The sequence below is a fragment of the Rhodnius prolixus genome, unplaced genomic scaffold (assembly GCF_049639745.1).
Source record: "Rhodnius prolixus isolate KJV_2025 unplaced genomic scaffold, Rpr scaffold_11, whole genome shotgun sequence".
NCBI lineage: Eukaryota > Metazoa > Arthropoda > Insecta > Hemiptera > Reduviidae > Rhodnius > Rhodnius prolixus.
In genome coordinates this window covers 10,029,327-10,045,550 of record NW_027411625.1, presented here as the reverse complement: position 1 = coordinate 10,045,550, position 16,224 = coordinate 10,029,327, and the positions used below count along the sequence as shown (strand labels likewise).

Below are 16,224 nucleotides of genomic sequence, written 5' to 3'. Positions count from 1 at the left end.
TTGTATTTCCTTATATTTCCCTCGTTTATGTTAAAGAATGAATAGAAAAAGATCAACCTTAGTTATATCAACCAGGGTTGGTCTGGAAGTTACTTCTTCTTACCGAAATACACTCTACTTCTGCCCAAATTAGGTTGTATTTCCTTATATTTCCCTCGTTTATGTTAAAGAATGAATAGAAAAAGATCAACCTTAGTTATAACAACCAGGGTTGGTCTGTAAGTTACTTCTTCTTACCGAAATACACTCTACTTCTGCCCAAACTAGGTTTTATTTCCTTATATTTCCCTCGTTTATGTTAAAGAATGAATAGAAAAAGATCAACCTTAGTTATAACAACCAGGGTTGGTCTGTAAGTTAATTCTTCTTACCGAAATACTCTCTACATCTGCCACAACTAGATCGCATTTCCTTATATTTCCCTCGTTTACGTTAAAGAATGAATAGAAAAAGATCAACCTTAGTTATAACTACCAGGGTTGGTCTGTAAGTTACTTCTTCTTACCGAATTACACTCTACTTCTGCCCAAACTAGGTTGTATTTCCTTATATTTTCCTCGTTTATGTAAAAGAATAAATAGAAATAGATCAACCTTAGTTATAACAGCCATGGTTGGTCTGTAAGTTACTTCTTCTTACCGAAATGCACTACTTCTGCCCAAATTAGGTTGTATTTCCTTATATTTCCCTCGTTTATGTTAACGAATGAATAGAAAAAGATCGACCTTAGTTATAACAGCCATGGATCGTGTAAAAGTTACTTCTTCTTACCGAAATACACTCTACTTCTGCCCAAACTAGGTTTTATTTCCTTATATTTTCCTCGTTTATGTTTAAGAATGAATAGAAAAAGATCAACCTTAGTTATAACAACCAGGGTTGGTTTGTAAGTTACTTCTTCTTACCGAAATACACTCTACTTCTGCCCAAACTAGGTTTTATTTCCTTATATTTTCCTCGTTTATGTTTAAGAATGAATAGAAAAAGATCAACCTTAGTTATAACAACCAGGGTTGGTCTGTAAGTTACTTCTTCTTACCGAAATACACTCTACTTCTGCCCAAACTAGGTTGTATTTCCTTATATTTCCCTCGTTTATGTTTAAGAATGAATAGAAAAAGATCGACCTTAGTTATAACAGCCATGGATCGTGTAAAAGTTACTTCTTCTTACCGAAATACACTCTACTTCTGCCCAAACTAGGTTTTATTTCCTTATATTTTCCTCGTTTATGTTTAAGAATGAATAGAAAAAGATCAACCTTATTTATAACAACCAGGGTTGGTTTGTAAGTTACTTCTTCTTACCGAAATACACTCTACTTCTGCCCAAACTAGGTTTTATTTCCTTATATTTTCCTTGTTTATGTTTAAGAATGAATAGAAAAAGATCAACCTTAGTTATAACAACCAGGGTTGGTCTGTAAGTTACTTCTTCTTACCGAAATACACTCTACTTCTGCCCAAACTAGGTTTTATTTCCTTATATTTTCCTCGTTTATGTTTAAGAATGAATAGAAAAAGATCAACCTTATTTATAACAACCAGGGTTGGTTTGTAAGTTACTTCTTCTTACCGAAATACACTCTACTTCTGCCCAAACTAGGTTTTATTTCCTTATATTTTCCTTGTTTATGTTTAAGAATGAATAGAAAAAGATCAACCTTAGTTATAACAACCAGGGTTGGTCTGTAAGTTACTTCTTCTTACCGAAATACACTCTACTTCTGCCCAAACTAGGTTTTATTTCCTTATATTTTCCTCGTTTATGTTTAAGAATGAATAGAAATAGATCAACCTTAGTTATAACAGCCATGGTTGGTCTGTAAGTTACTTCTTCTTACCGAAATGCACTACTTCTGCCCAAATTAGGTTGTATTTCCTTATATTTCCCTCGTTTATGTTAACGAATGAATAGAAAAAGATCGACCTTAGTTATAACAGCCATGGATCGTGTAAAAGTTACTTCTTCTTACCGAAATACACTCTACTTCTGCCCAAACTAGGTTTTATTTCCTTATATTTTCCTCGTTTATGTTTAAGAATGAATAGAAAAAGATCAACCTTAGTTATAACAACCAGGGTTGGTTTGTAAGTTACTTCTTCTTACCGAAATACACTCTACTTCTGCCCAAACTAGGTTTTATTTCCTTATATTTTCCTCGTTTATGTTTAAGAATGAATAGAAAAAGATCAACCTTAGTTATAACAACCAGGGTTGGTCTGTAAGTTACTTCTTCTTACCGAAATACACTCTACTTCTGCCCAAACTAGGTTTTATTTCCTTATATTTCCCTCGTTTATGTTAAAGAATGAATAGAAAAAGATCAACCTTAGTTATAACAACCAGGGTTGGTCTGTAAGTTAATTCTTCTTACCGAAATACTCTCTACATCTGCCACAACTAGATCGCATTTCCTTATATTTCCCTCGTTTACGTTAAAGAATGAATAGAAAAAGATCAACCTTAGTTATAACTACCAGGGTTGGTCTGTAAGTTACTTCTTCTTACCGAATTACACTCTACTTCTGCCCAAACTAGGTTGTATTTCCTTATATTTCCCTCGTTTATGTTTAAGAATGAATAGAAAAAGATCAACCTTAGTTATAACAACCAGGGTTGGTTTGTAAGTTACTTCTTCTTACCGAAATACACTCTACTTCTGCCCAAACTAGGTTTTATTTCCTTATATTTTCCTCGTTTATGTTTAAGAATGAATAGAAAAAGATCAACCTTAGTTATAACAACCAGGGTTGGTCTGTAAGTTACTTCTTCTTACCGAAATACACTCTACTTCTGCCCAAACTAGGTTTTATTTCCTTATATTTCCCTCGTTTATGTTTAAGAATGAATAGAAAAAGATCAACCTTAGTTATAACAACCAGGGTTGGTTTGTAAGTTACTTCTTCTTACCGAAATACACTCTACTTCTGCCCAAACTAGGTTTTATTTCCTTATATTTTCCTCGTTTATGTTTAAGAATGAATAGAAAAAGATCAACCTTAGTTATAACAACCAGGGTTGGTTTGTAAGTTACTTCTTCTTACCGAAATACACTCTACTTCTGCCCAAACTAGGTTTTATTTCCTTATATTTTCCTCGTTTATGTTTAAGAATGAATAGAAAAAGATCAACCTTAGTTATAACAACCAGGGTTGGTCTGTAAGTTACTTCTTCTTACCGAAATACACTCTACTTCTGCCCAAATAAGGTTGTATTTCCTTATATTTTCCTCGTTTATGTTAAAGAATGAATATAAAAAGATCAACCTTAGTTATAACAACCATGGTTGGTCTAAAAGTTACTTCTTCTTACCGAAATACACTCTACTTCTGCCCAAAGTAGGTTGTGTTTCCTTATATTTCCCTCGTTTATGTTAAAGAATGAATGAATGAATAGAAAAAGATCAAAGATCAAGAATGTTAAAATGATCATTGCAAATAATTCATACTCCAAGCTAAATTGTTTCAGTGTTTAGTTAAATATTTGCGTCTAAAAATATTTATTTAGGACAGTAAATAAAAATTAACAAATACTTTTTAGATTGTTTTAATGGAGGAAGAAATGCTTATTACGAGTGCTATAAATAGATGAGAATTTTGCATTAATCAATCTTGATTAGGAAACGACTCTCAGCTGTTGCGGAGATATTCTCTCTTAAATTGCTGCTATTTAAACGGAAATGTAGAATGAATTTTGAGTTAAGATTGGACGCAAAATCATAACTAATAATCAAGCAACTAAATAACAGCCACCTTATTGTGCATTAATTAATTCAAATAATGAAAGTATTTACGAAATCATGTAAGTTTCATTATTCTATTAAAGTAGTAATAAATAACCACCTAATAACTCGTTCCAATTAATTTAATGTTTTCTTTTTCCTAACGTTTTGTGAGCCCCTGAGTCCAATAAAGTGGGTTTCACAAATTATATTGGAATATCTCTGAGCTGAAAAACAAAAAATCCAGGAAGTTGACATTATACTCGTATATCTGTTTAAATGCACTATTAAACCCGACCATAATGTTTTGGACGAAATCAGTATTTTGAGATTTTCTCAAAATGGATCCTAAACTTAGTTTTCTTTAAACTTAATATAAGTACTAAAGTGGTCTCATTATCTCGAAGAAAGGAAAACATTCTACCAGTTATTTTGAGGGACGTTAAGCCTAGTTATTTCAACACTTAGGCAAGGAATGAATGAATGAATGAAGATGTATATTTTTGAAAATGTACTTTTAAACAGAATAATGTCTGATTACGGTTTAAAACGAAGTAAACACAAATTGAATAATAAACATACATTACAATAAAAAAGAAATAAAAAATACACTAACAAAAATTCAAAGAAACTTTTCAAATAAAGTAATAATTTCACATCTTAGACAATGGCTCGTAGGCCGTCTGTCGAGTAGTTCTGTTTCTATTTATAAATTTTATCAAAATCGGACTAAGCTTTATAGAAACATTGGTAATAATAGTTTTAGAAAGGGCCTTATTTGGGTAGGGCAAACTCCCCTCCTTATGAGGCATGGCTTCGAGACTTTTAAAGTACATATCTGTACAAAATTTTGATTCGAATGACACTTTATTCAAGAAAATCGGTTCACGTCTTGATAATTTGAAACGATTGCCATACGTCCCCCTAATAAGGGTAAGAGCAGAACGTCGTTTAAATGTTACGTAGGAGAGCCCTAAACCTTTCATCCTGCCAAATTTTATCAAAATCGGGTTAACATTTACAGTGTTATTAGTAATAATAATTTTGAGAAGGGGCCTCACTTATATAAGGTTAACTCCTCCCCCATCTGACGTATAGCGTCGAGACCCCCAAAAGGCACATCTACATAAAATTCCGAATCGTATGACTCCTCATTCTCAAAAATCGGTCGGCGCGTTTAAGCGCTACGTTGTTTACAAAAAAGGTAACAACAACAAGAAGAAGAACAAGAAGAACAAGAACAAGAACATTTTCTGAAAAAGCTGTTTTTGCTCATTTTCGGCAACATTTTTCTCAAAATCTACTAAATCTGGGTTGTTGTAAAAAATTACAGTCATAAAGGAGGGTTTGCCCTACATTTTAAAGAAAATTTGGGAATTTTATCTTTTATAGAAAAAGAGAAAAAAATTGTCAAAGTTGGGTGTTTTTTAACGTTACGCTATTTCATGCAGTTTTTGACGATCAACCCTTATACAACTGTCCTACCGGACAGTTTTAATATGATTAGTTCAGAAAATGAATGATCATATCATCCTGGTGCAACTGTAGTTCTGAAACTATCACTTAGGCAATGAAGTTTAGACAAATTTAGGAAAAGATTCTGCTGCGTTTGGTTAGTATTTTCGAATGCATGACGATGCAGAAGCACCTGCACTACTGGAATTACATCTTTGCTTCAAATGTCCTGCGAACAGGTTCACATGAGACTACTTACAGTACACATCATAAAAAAGAAGATAATTCTCTACATATTTTACAGTACAAAATTTAAAAGAATACATAACCTTTTTTTGTGAACTCAAGGATTTTGAACAAAAAAAGATAAATGCTCATCGAAAATCTATACATTAAGTTTTCCTTCTATAAATTTGGAAATTAGGTTTCACATTTCATTCTTATTATTATTATTATAATGTATGTGCAAGTCAGTACAAAATACAAAATGGCACCTTATAGACTCTTTCTCTCATAAGTGCCTTTGTTTGATACATCTTTACGACTGGTACCGAGATAACTTCAAAGAAATTAGTGCCGTTTTTGTGAAAATATTAAACAAAAATAATTTGTTTTTTCGGTGATCGATTTACCCTAAAACTTTATTGTAATATCTTCAGGTGGTACGTAAAAGAAATACCTAATTTCTACTTTCTAAAATTTTTAATTTTTGAGTTGTGGTGGATACACGGAGAAAAAAAACTACTTTTAATGACTCAGGGAATTTCAAAATGTGTATTTCCAGTAAAATGAATCCAAATTGAAGATCAGTACTACCGCAATACTTACTGTTACGAGGGTAAGAATTAGTAAAAAGTGATTATTTACCGTGCAGTGCCCCTACTCTGAGGACTGACAGCCGAGGTACAGTCAGTAAGGTGGGAGTTTTGGTAGACTGAGGTGCCTCTAGCTGTAATTAAGTCCTTTTTTTATAACTAATTTATTTCTTATTTTATTTTCTAAATAGCAGACCTGTCGCAACAGCATGGCATCACCTAGAACACTCTTACTAACCATTTTGAAACATTTACACAGTCAACATTTCTAAATCAATAGAAAATACAACTATTTGTCGCAAACACTTGTAGGATTTTTTTTTTGTTAGCCCAATTACGAAAAATCCTACTGATTTTCCAAGTAACACTATAGTGCCAAGTTGCCCTTTCTTAAGCAGCTTATTGAGTCTACCATTAATGATGGCTAGGCTTCTCACAACGAATCAAAGCTGTGTCAACTAAATAAATTTTGTGGAAACCTTTATTAATTAATTAATTCACTTTGTCTTACTTCAATTCGTCTACTAAGACTGCGTACTATATGTCCTGCATCAAAATTTGGAGATACGCACTGATAGTAGAATATACTAAATAAAAAATCGTATTAAATGCTGTAGAATGTAGAATAACACATTATTAACAACTTGTATTGTGATAAGAAACGATTAAAAGCGATAAAGTGAATCTAATTGCATTTTAATTAACCTTGCAAGTTTATAAATACGTTGAATGTTTAATTCATGTACTTTCCTAATTAGGCTTTTCAACTTAGAGATTCCATTAATCTTTGTAGTACTTAGATATTAAGGTACATTCTGATTATTGAAGTACAAATTTAAATTAACAAATCTCGCAGAATGTGGAATAGAATTAAAGATTGCGTAAGAATCACATTGTTTAAATAAAAACACTAAATACTTTGAAGTGTTAATGTGATCAATTAATGCAATAATGGAAAGGATTATTGTAAACATGTATAATGTTTAGAGAAGATACACAAGTAAAAAATCAATTCTTCAAAATCTATTAAAATACAATTTTTTGAAATAACGTTCAACTGCATTGATGTTTTTAAAGAACTTTTTTTGAACCCAAAAATCTATATTTGTTTATTAGTCTTATAATGTTTTGATCAGAAGTCGATCATTTTCAAATTTTGTAACATATTACGTAGATACAACCGATTTTATTGGGAAAAAAATTGTTTTTATCTACAAAGCGAATGGGTAAAGTTCTTTTATATTTATTTATACAAGATTTTAGCTTTTTGACTTTTTTATTTATCAAATTATGTAACAATTTGATCACATAAATAAAAATTCAGGTTTTTGATTTTTCTAATTATCAATTATGTAATAATTTTGTCCATATAAAAAGGAATCTGGCCACTTGGCTTATAGATTTAAAAAAACTTTTTAAATTGAAATTTACTGAATTTAAAACGGCACTTAGCTGAAACGTTATTCTTATTAGGAGATAAAGAAATATAGGTTTTTGAAAATATAAAAAGTTCTTTACAACTTTCATGAAATTTCAAAAAATACAGACTGATAGGAGTTGATTTTATGAAAACGCTTCAAATTTTTTTTCGTGAAAATTCATTTTTTGGAGGATTCCGTTTAGAGGATATTTGAACTTCTGCCTATGGAGTATTTCTGTGTATTCAACGTCTATGTAGCCTATATAATGGTTAGTGTAAAGTGAATAACTTGGTAAACTTCCGAATTATGAGAAAATCCGAAAACTAGATTTTTTCTGAAATATAATAGATATATTTATAGTACACCTGTATGTCTATAAATTTGATTATTTATATACATTTTAAAAGAAAAATTTGATTATGGCAAGAGGGAGTTGGGTAGACGGCTTACATCTAAAGTGCTGCTATAGTAGTTGTTCGGCCCTTAGTCTGAAATTAGTAGCCAGAATTCCGAATAGGGAAAATTTGTTCAACCGGGAATACTATATTACCAATTTTTTGTTTTTTGTAATACTTTTTGAGATTTTCTCAAAAATGGCTTTTTACGGTTAATTAATTCCTTTTACTCTCATTTGAATAATTTTTCTAGAAAAATTCGTTTTAGGGTAGTTTTGAAAAGAATAGAGGTAGACTTATTTAGCGATCCATTTAAATATCGCAATATAAGAATAGTATTTATAAAATTAGATTGTTAAAAAAATTCAGGGGGTGTGATAATAGTAAACAAGAAGGCGGCAACATTCAGAAAGTTTGAAAACCACTAGCATAAATTGTTTATTTATAGTTCAAATAAATAAAATTCGTTTACAACTAATGTTATGCAAAGCTTGAAAACTACAACAGACTATTTACAAACAAACTATAGTCCACTGTCCAGAACTTTTGGCTGACTACCTGTCGTGTTATTTGGAATATAATCCAGTTTAACCAAGCTACACTGGTGCTGTATATATGTAAGTGTTTAATCGACTTTTCTTCACAATTATTATTAATAATTCCACAGGATATTTTAAATCAAGTTTTGAAATAGAAAATTTTATCGGGAACACAGAAAAAAAATATCTTGCCTCGACATTCTCTTACTGTTTACAATTATACTCGACAAATTTTGTTTTAATACTGACTTTTAAAACATTCTAAACAATTAATGCATTAATTAAGTTTAAGGTTAACTAAATATGCGGTAACACTACCCACCAAACTGGTTGCTGCACCATCAACATATTTTGAAATCATCTTTTTTGAGTAACATCCAATCGCTCCCTAAAACACAAATCAAAATCATTGTTATCAGAAATATGTTTGTTTATAATGTACAAGCACTCAGCTAATGAATTTTAATGCTAGTTTTTTAATTTTTTAACAAGAAAATTTACAAAAACAAAATTGACTTAGTAAACCCATTGGCATTTTATCAAAGCGTTTAACGTTTCAAAGTATTATTATTATCATTGTTATACATGATGAAACCGTGCATTACACTGTTCATATTAGACAATAGCAATTCTTTAAGAACTTCCCAAATTTCAACATACTTGGGAAAATGCTTAAAAAAATATCGAAAAACTGGGGAAAAAATCGCATTAATAAAGTTGTAATTTTGGTTAACCGATTACAGCCTTAGAATTTAGATTCGGAACCGACCATAGAATTAAGGTTTTTGGTTTTTGAATTATTCTTTATATAAATTCTGGAATTTTAATAATTAAAGTAAGAGAAAGTAGTGTGAGAAGTGAAGAAAGTAGAATAGTGGGCAATGTTGGGGAGTAGAATATCTCGAGGTAACCTTGTCAGTACCACACCTCAGTAGCTGACCGCGGCCTCAGGCATCTAATCTGTCGGACAGCCTTTCACAAATCTGTCTCGGAGCTTACTCACACACAAACTGGTCTGCATATACACCCTCACCACTTCTCCATAATTACTGTAGTACGGATGGTCAATATTCTTAATATGTAGTGAGCAGTTTGCTTTCCCTAAAAAGCTAGCAATGAGCAACTATTAATATTGGGAAAAGGTAGTGCGTTTGTTTTTATTTTAGTTTCTCTCACTTCTAGAACAAAAAATTATTGTGATTCCATCAAAGTTTCGAAATTCAGTTTTAATGTTTTGAAGTCCTGCTTAATTAATGCACACAATAAAAAAAAGGTTAAGAAAATCTCAAAAATGAATTCAGAGAAAGCTCAAATTGTTGTTTTCATTTGCGCTGCTAAGATTTTGGCCGAAATTGTTTAACCAAAATTATGATTTCACTGGTGCAGATTTACTAAAAAATGGCACCAACGGCTTTCTTTAAATTTCGTATGTTACAGTTCGGGAGCAGATTAGAACCAATTGAAGATTTTGGTACCCTCTATTATACTACTGTATTATACATGAACCAAAGTAATAACAACAATAAAATACAAAATATAATTTAATTTTTGGAAATTAAATCCAATTTACAGTAAGATACTCATCTGCTTCTATAGTTACTTATAGATGCCGGCCTTGTGCCATAGTTGTTCTGTTAATAAGAGTTTCAATGAAATTTCAACTAAGAAAGTGAACGCTCAGGAATCGGAGACATTTATTGAAAAATATGCCAAAGACAATGTCTAAATTTGGAAAGGCATCAAAATTATTTTCCATAATTCTTATATAAAATTCAGTAAGAAAATTAGGTCCTTTCTAAAGTCCCTTTCATAAAAGGAGTAGAAGAAAAAACTATATTTTTGAAACAAGCGGAAATACATTAAATTTTGAATTGAATGGCACCTCATTCGTCAAAATCGAACTACTCGTTAATTTTTACAAAAAGCGCCCATAACTGCAAAACAAAAAATGTGTATTTTCTGTGACTTCTTTCAGAAATATCTTTTTACATTTATTTAAATTGAATATGAATATATTGGTTTCGTGACCGTAAATTGTTAAACTTAGGATGGATGATTTGCGAGGAATCCGTCAAATAAAACCGATTCCTCGCAAATCATCCATCCTGTTTTAAATTGAATAGTAAAACTTTTTAGCGAATCACAGATTTGGTTAATATTTTTTTAATGTAAACGAAAAAATCCCGAATTTAGTTATTTAAAACTGGAACTTTTCAATTCATTTACCTCTAATGAATCCTTATAGGTTTAGGTTTAGGTTTATTCCTTTTCGAGCAGTTTTAATACGTTCATAGCTATATTTTCCTTCGATTTCATGAGCTCTGGCAAAGGTTTTTGTTCTTAAGATTACTGCATTTATCTGTCTACCTGTACGTAAGTTTTTCTTCAAATGTTGGACGCCCTCTTGAGGATCCTATTTCAGCTAAACTATTTGCGGTTTTGCATCAAATTGGCCCCATTGGTCATTGTAAATTCAGCTTTAAAACATTTCTGTTGGTACATCCTTCATAAGAACGTACTCATTTTGCCTAATGGTTACTGCTAATGATTAAAGTGTACAACCTACATTTGAATTGTCCCAAGAACAATTTTTTTTTTTTCTTGGTGGGTTCTCATAGAAGAGTGGAACTAATCCACCTTTTCTAAAGTGCCAACTCAGTACAATGTACGGTTTTATCAGCTGCAATTTTAATTAATGAACACTAAAAACCTTGCTAGTATTTCCAATTAGGTATCTGTAAAAACTTACTTCAACGATACTTATTGATCTTGTAAATGCTGTTCAGGAAAGTCTTTATTTCACAATTGAAAGTTACGGATATAAGTTAATTGAAAAGTGATTAATACAAAGTAAAATTTCTATATCAGACAAAAATCCTTATAATTTAGATTAAATAAATAAATAAATAAATGGTAAACTTCATTTAACTACTAATATTCAATAAGTAAAAAACGGATAGATACTTGGACATTAGGCTGGCAGTAGAGTCTATAAATGACACATATCGTACAATATAATACAATACGAAAATTTCATTCAATAAAACTATTACTTTTCACTGATGAATTAATTGCATATTTGACCAGTGTTACAATATACGTTGTAATAGTTGGCCAGGGCCTAGAAATACAATTTTACATTAAACCAGAGTATTGGTTCGAAGTTTCGGACACCCAAGTAACCATCCACCTTGAATGGAGTAATTACAACTAGAGCAAAGGACTATGCAAGTGCCTTCGAGATTGCATTTAATGCTAGAACTTCAGTCTTTGTTTTTCCGAAGAGCATGTAAGTCGTGGGGATGCTACGCCATTGTTTATAAGTAAACCATTTCCCGGTAAATCTGTAATTACTGAAAGTGATAACTGGCCAGAGTGTATGAATCAGAGAATATTTTAAAATTAGCGTGGTAAAAGGCAGTGTAGTCTGTAGCGCAGATATGAATGTAGGTAACCTAGAGGCACTCCTATATTACACCCCATTCAGTAGAAAGTAACCATTTTTTTTATATTATTTTTACAAAATCACTGTAACACTATATTACAGAGTTACTTTCATAAATCTCCGACCAGCGTTATGTTTCCTTTAACTATTACATTCGACTATAACTCATTCTTTTAATAAATTCATTTCTTTGATTTAAACAAAAAACAATTCTTTTGTCTTTTTTTTTCTGAGAATGTGTGTTTTGTCCTTTTTTTATGTGTCTGTTTGTGGTCAGCATAAATCAAATTACAAAATGTTTATATGATATTTTATAATAATATTAAATATATATTTTTTTCAAAAAAATTTGTGTACCCATAATGGAGTGACTACTTTTCACTATAAAAATTAAACTAATGGTTTTCCCTTATACCGCCGAACTAGTGGCAATAACCAATCACATTGTAGCATCTTCACTTTTTACATCTATCGTCAGTAACTTCGGTTTGTGAAATAACCAGATGATAAACCTCACTCAGAGCTAGAGATGTGGTAACTTCAGATCTCCCTTTCAGAAGAGATTGTACACAGAAAAATCTCGGGGTCGCAGCCTCAAGAATGGACCGAATTGATTCTTGCACGAATCAAGTTCTTATCTGGAAACACAGAAATGAAATTGACAGTATTAATTGGTAAATTTACAATAAAAAGAAATATTGACAATATTATTAATGTAAACTTTTTTTTTCAACGGTATTTGAAGAAAAATCCATTATTTTATTCAATTTCTGGAGGGAGACAAATTTTTCAAAACCCTTTCAGACTAAAATCTGGTACTTTCAAGATGTGATCTCTTTCGATTTCAAAGCAAAATCTTTTCAAATGATATAAGTTTTCAACAAATAAAAGTAACAAAACTCTAATTACTGTAAATAAGTAAACTTTTTACATCCCTAGTCTCTTGGAATGTGATAAATGACAATATTGTACATAAACTAAGAAATCAGGTAGAATTACCTTTTTTGTACGTACTGCAATATGTTGCCATCCATTCCAAGCCAGTTCAATAAATATATGACCCCTTGTCATAATCTTTATTAACTTTCAAAATGGAACATCTCTGTTCAAATATTATTGATAATTGTAACCCAGTATCGGTTGTTTATAATACACGCGTAGGTCTCCCGCATAGAAATTACCACATGAAATTCTTAAATATACTAAACGTAATCTTCACAAATACTCGGCAAGGTGAACGAGCATTATTTTATAATATTATCGTTTACAACTGAAAAACTTTACCAAATTTCCTTGGAACGTGAAACTTGATTGGTCACCATCAGTCAGAAAATTCTTAAATTAATTAAAAATCAGCATTTTAAATTATAGAAAACCTATTAAGCTCGCAGACTTGTCCAAAGACACACTACCAATAGGTTATGAACCAATAAAAAGAAGAGCAAGTTTCCTAACTTGGTCAACCTTCTAATTTCTCAAAGAAACCGTATGACACAGCACTCAGACTACAAGAATATCCTTGTTAGAAGTTGATCATTATGACAATTCCAGCACAAATATCGATTCCAATCAAAACTGTAGTGATTGCAATAAGAGATAATCGCTAGAGTGCTCATACCAGAGTTTTCTCTGCAACTCGAAGATCAGACAACTGCAATGTGCAGATTTTCGAATTGTTTTTAACAGAGAAGCCTTCTGAAAACGTAAAAGTAGCTTATAGTAATTTTCTTATGTGCAATTATATCAGCTTAAATCACAATCTGTAAATCGTTTTTTGTAAAAGCCGAAATCGATCAACAGAAAGTGCCTCTTTACTAATCCTACTAATTTATCAGAATACTTTCGTATACCCTTTTTTCGATTTCTTGTAACCACGTTCGAGGAAAAACATTAACGTTAACGTTTAACATTTTTTTAGGGGAAAAATCCATTTCTGGTGGAACTGTGAGGGAGGAGTAATGTCAGACAAGCCTTTAAATTAAATTTTAGTAATATACCAGCAGCACAGTTCCTGGATATTCTGGTGGTTTTCATTAAATCCCTACATCTCTGAATGATCAAACATACTTTGTAACTATTTGCCAACAGTTTAAATGTTTGTAAACAGTTCCTTACAAAGCTGCTCTCATTTAAATTCAATGTACAAGTTTTATGCTTGTACAATTATTTTTTTAAAAAATAAACAAAAACAAAAAGAACGCTATAACACTGTGACTCTGTTTTTCTACTCGTACTGTTCAGTTAAGAAAACAAAGATTTAGGCTAAATGAGGGGGGAAAGTAAGCATAGCACATGGGTACCGCTTGAATACCAGCACCGCAAAAGTTTTAGCTGAAGTAGACGATTCTTACACAGTAGTAACCCGCCATTTGTGATCATCCGGCATTGTTCTCAGAAGTCTCAAAGCCTTCTAGATTGAACTGATATACATATGTATTGAACAACCCACCTTTCAGGATTTATTATCAAGACCCCTTAAAATTAGTGTTAGAACCTACTAGGGGTCCATGGAAGCTACGTTAAGAATTCATGCCCTAGAAAGGTCGTACCCGGATTTGAAGTCTCAGTAACGTAGCGTGGTTATTTTATTTTGGTAGACTGAGGTTTTGACTCTATATTCCTTTAAAACTTCTAATGGTAAAGTAATAATGGAAAAGCTGTACAATTAAAAATTAAGAGTAATAGAAACTATTACGGGATATTAGGAGCTACTAGGAACGGCATGGAATTGTAGGCTCACATATGAGTTCATGTTATGGAAAATTATAGCCAATATAATTAGTAAGAGAGATTATAAACCATTTTCGAACAGAGGGGTAAAAAAGGCTAAAAGTCTACGTCACAGCCTAGTATATGATAACACGAGTGGGTTACAGTTGACGCAGCATTTTAAACCCGAACCATATTGAAGCGACACAGATTATTCAGTTTAAAGCTGCATTAATTCGGTGGGTTAGAAAGAATAAGATTTCAGAGTGTTGATGCGTGACCCAGTTGTTACATCGCTAGAAAGTAAACTTACAAATAAATTAACACAAAACTGTTTCACTGAAAAAATATATATATATATAACTATACTAAGAAAAATTAATATAGGGAAGGTTACTTGGGTGTTATAAACACACCCTTTGACACACTTTACTCTCCCAAGGTTATATTGTAACAGTCTACCACTTTTAACTGTCTCAATTTTTGACAGTGTAATGTTCAAACTGAGAAATTAAGCAAAGCTTTGGTTAATTAAAGGGTTACAATATTATTTTTTTAAAAAAAATCTGGTGTAAACGCGTACAAAACTTTCTCTTACTGCAATAAATGTAAAAAAAAAAAAATTATTGAATCTCAATAAGTCAAAAAAATATAATTGGCTACAATATATATACAAAGTTCAAATGATTTTGCGTAAAACGTAGATAAATGATCACTGAAGAGTAAGATAGACTTATAGTTAACAGGTTTCAAATGTACTGCGGTCTTATAATCACAGAAAACTGAGGAAAAGAATGCAATAAAGGCAACTTCGGCAATAATGCGATATTAATAAATAATTAAAACAGCTGGTAGAATCGTGTAATATACTGAAATGATACGTTAGAAGAGTAACTTTACATCTTCACCTAACAACAACCCCATTTAAATGGAATTTCCATAATATATGTTTTAAATAAAAGTGGTTGGATCTGTACACACACATGTATGCCACTTTTAAGTTAAAAACAATTAGCATGAGGAAAATCACTAACAACTAAAATATTTACCCTGTAAATTACTTACTGATTGATCAACGACAGCTCATAAGTCAAACCCCAATGTGGCTCCTAAACAAAATATTGAATTTGAACATAATTCGACTTTCCATTTTTTAATTATGGTAACCACAAACCGAAATCATGCATTTTCTGTGAAAAGCATAAATCCAGCATTTGCGAGTTGTATGGGAATGTAAAAATTTTTGAGATTAAAGGAAAAAAAAGTGCCCCTTTAACATCATCGAACCTGAGAAAAATTGCTTAGATTGCTAAAATTAATTTTTTTTTTTTTTTTTTTTTAATAAAAATTAAAGAGTAATACATCTGTCACAATTTATGTTCACACAATTTTGAGATAGAACTACACTATCTGCGCAAACAACCAAAGAAACTTTCGCATTAAAGGGACTGAGCTCCTAAACGTTCGCTCAAAACATGTTTTATATCTTCACTTTTCTGAAAGCGAATTGAATTCAAGTTAAATTGTTGAGTACTGATTTTTCCCCCCCAATTCGTATAAAATATATATAATGATTTCATGCGCATCAACATCTGAGGTCATTGGCGCTTGGTGCTTTTTCCTTTGCACTACCGGCTTCCGAAAAGTTACATTACCGGACAGTGAGCTGTAAGAAGAGAAAATCTAAGGGTCCAACAGCTGGATTCGAACCCGGGACCTTC

General features: G+C 31.5%; 1 protein-coding gene and 1 long non-coding RNA gene across 4 annotated transcripts in view; one reads left to right on the top strand and one right to left on the bottom strand.

Moving 5' to 3' along the window:
* Nox (NADPH oxidase) overlaps positions 1 to 16,224 on the top strand; it is a 50,828-nt gene that overhangs the window by 4,815 nt on the left and 29,789 nt on the right. The window contains exon 1 of one of the 2 annotated variants that reach the window (XM_074138627.1): positions 8,295 to 8,427. The exons of the other annotated variant lie outside the window; for it this stretch is intronic. The gene's annotated coding sequence lies outside the window, so the exon portion shown is untranslated. Of the gene's footprint in view, positions 1 to 8,294; positions 8,428 to 16,224 lie in introns of those variants that run through there. 2 annotated transcript variants of the gene reach the window in all.
* On the bottom strand, positions 5,204 to 15,360 carry LOC141459492 (uncharacterized). Of its 2 annotated transcripts, XR_012461499.1 has the most exons (3): positions 12,794 to 15,360; positions 8,672 to 12,432; positions 5,204 to 5,408 (listed from the first exon to the last, which is right to left on the bottom strand). It is a non-coding gene; the product is annotated as an uncharacterized lncRNA (long non-coding RNA). The 2 variants fall into 2 exon arrangements; XR_012461498.1 differs by lacking the exon at positions 5,204 to 5,408 and having other exon boundaries at positions 8,214 to 12,432.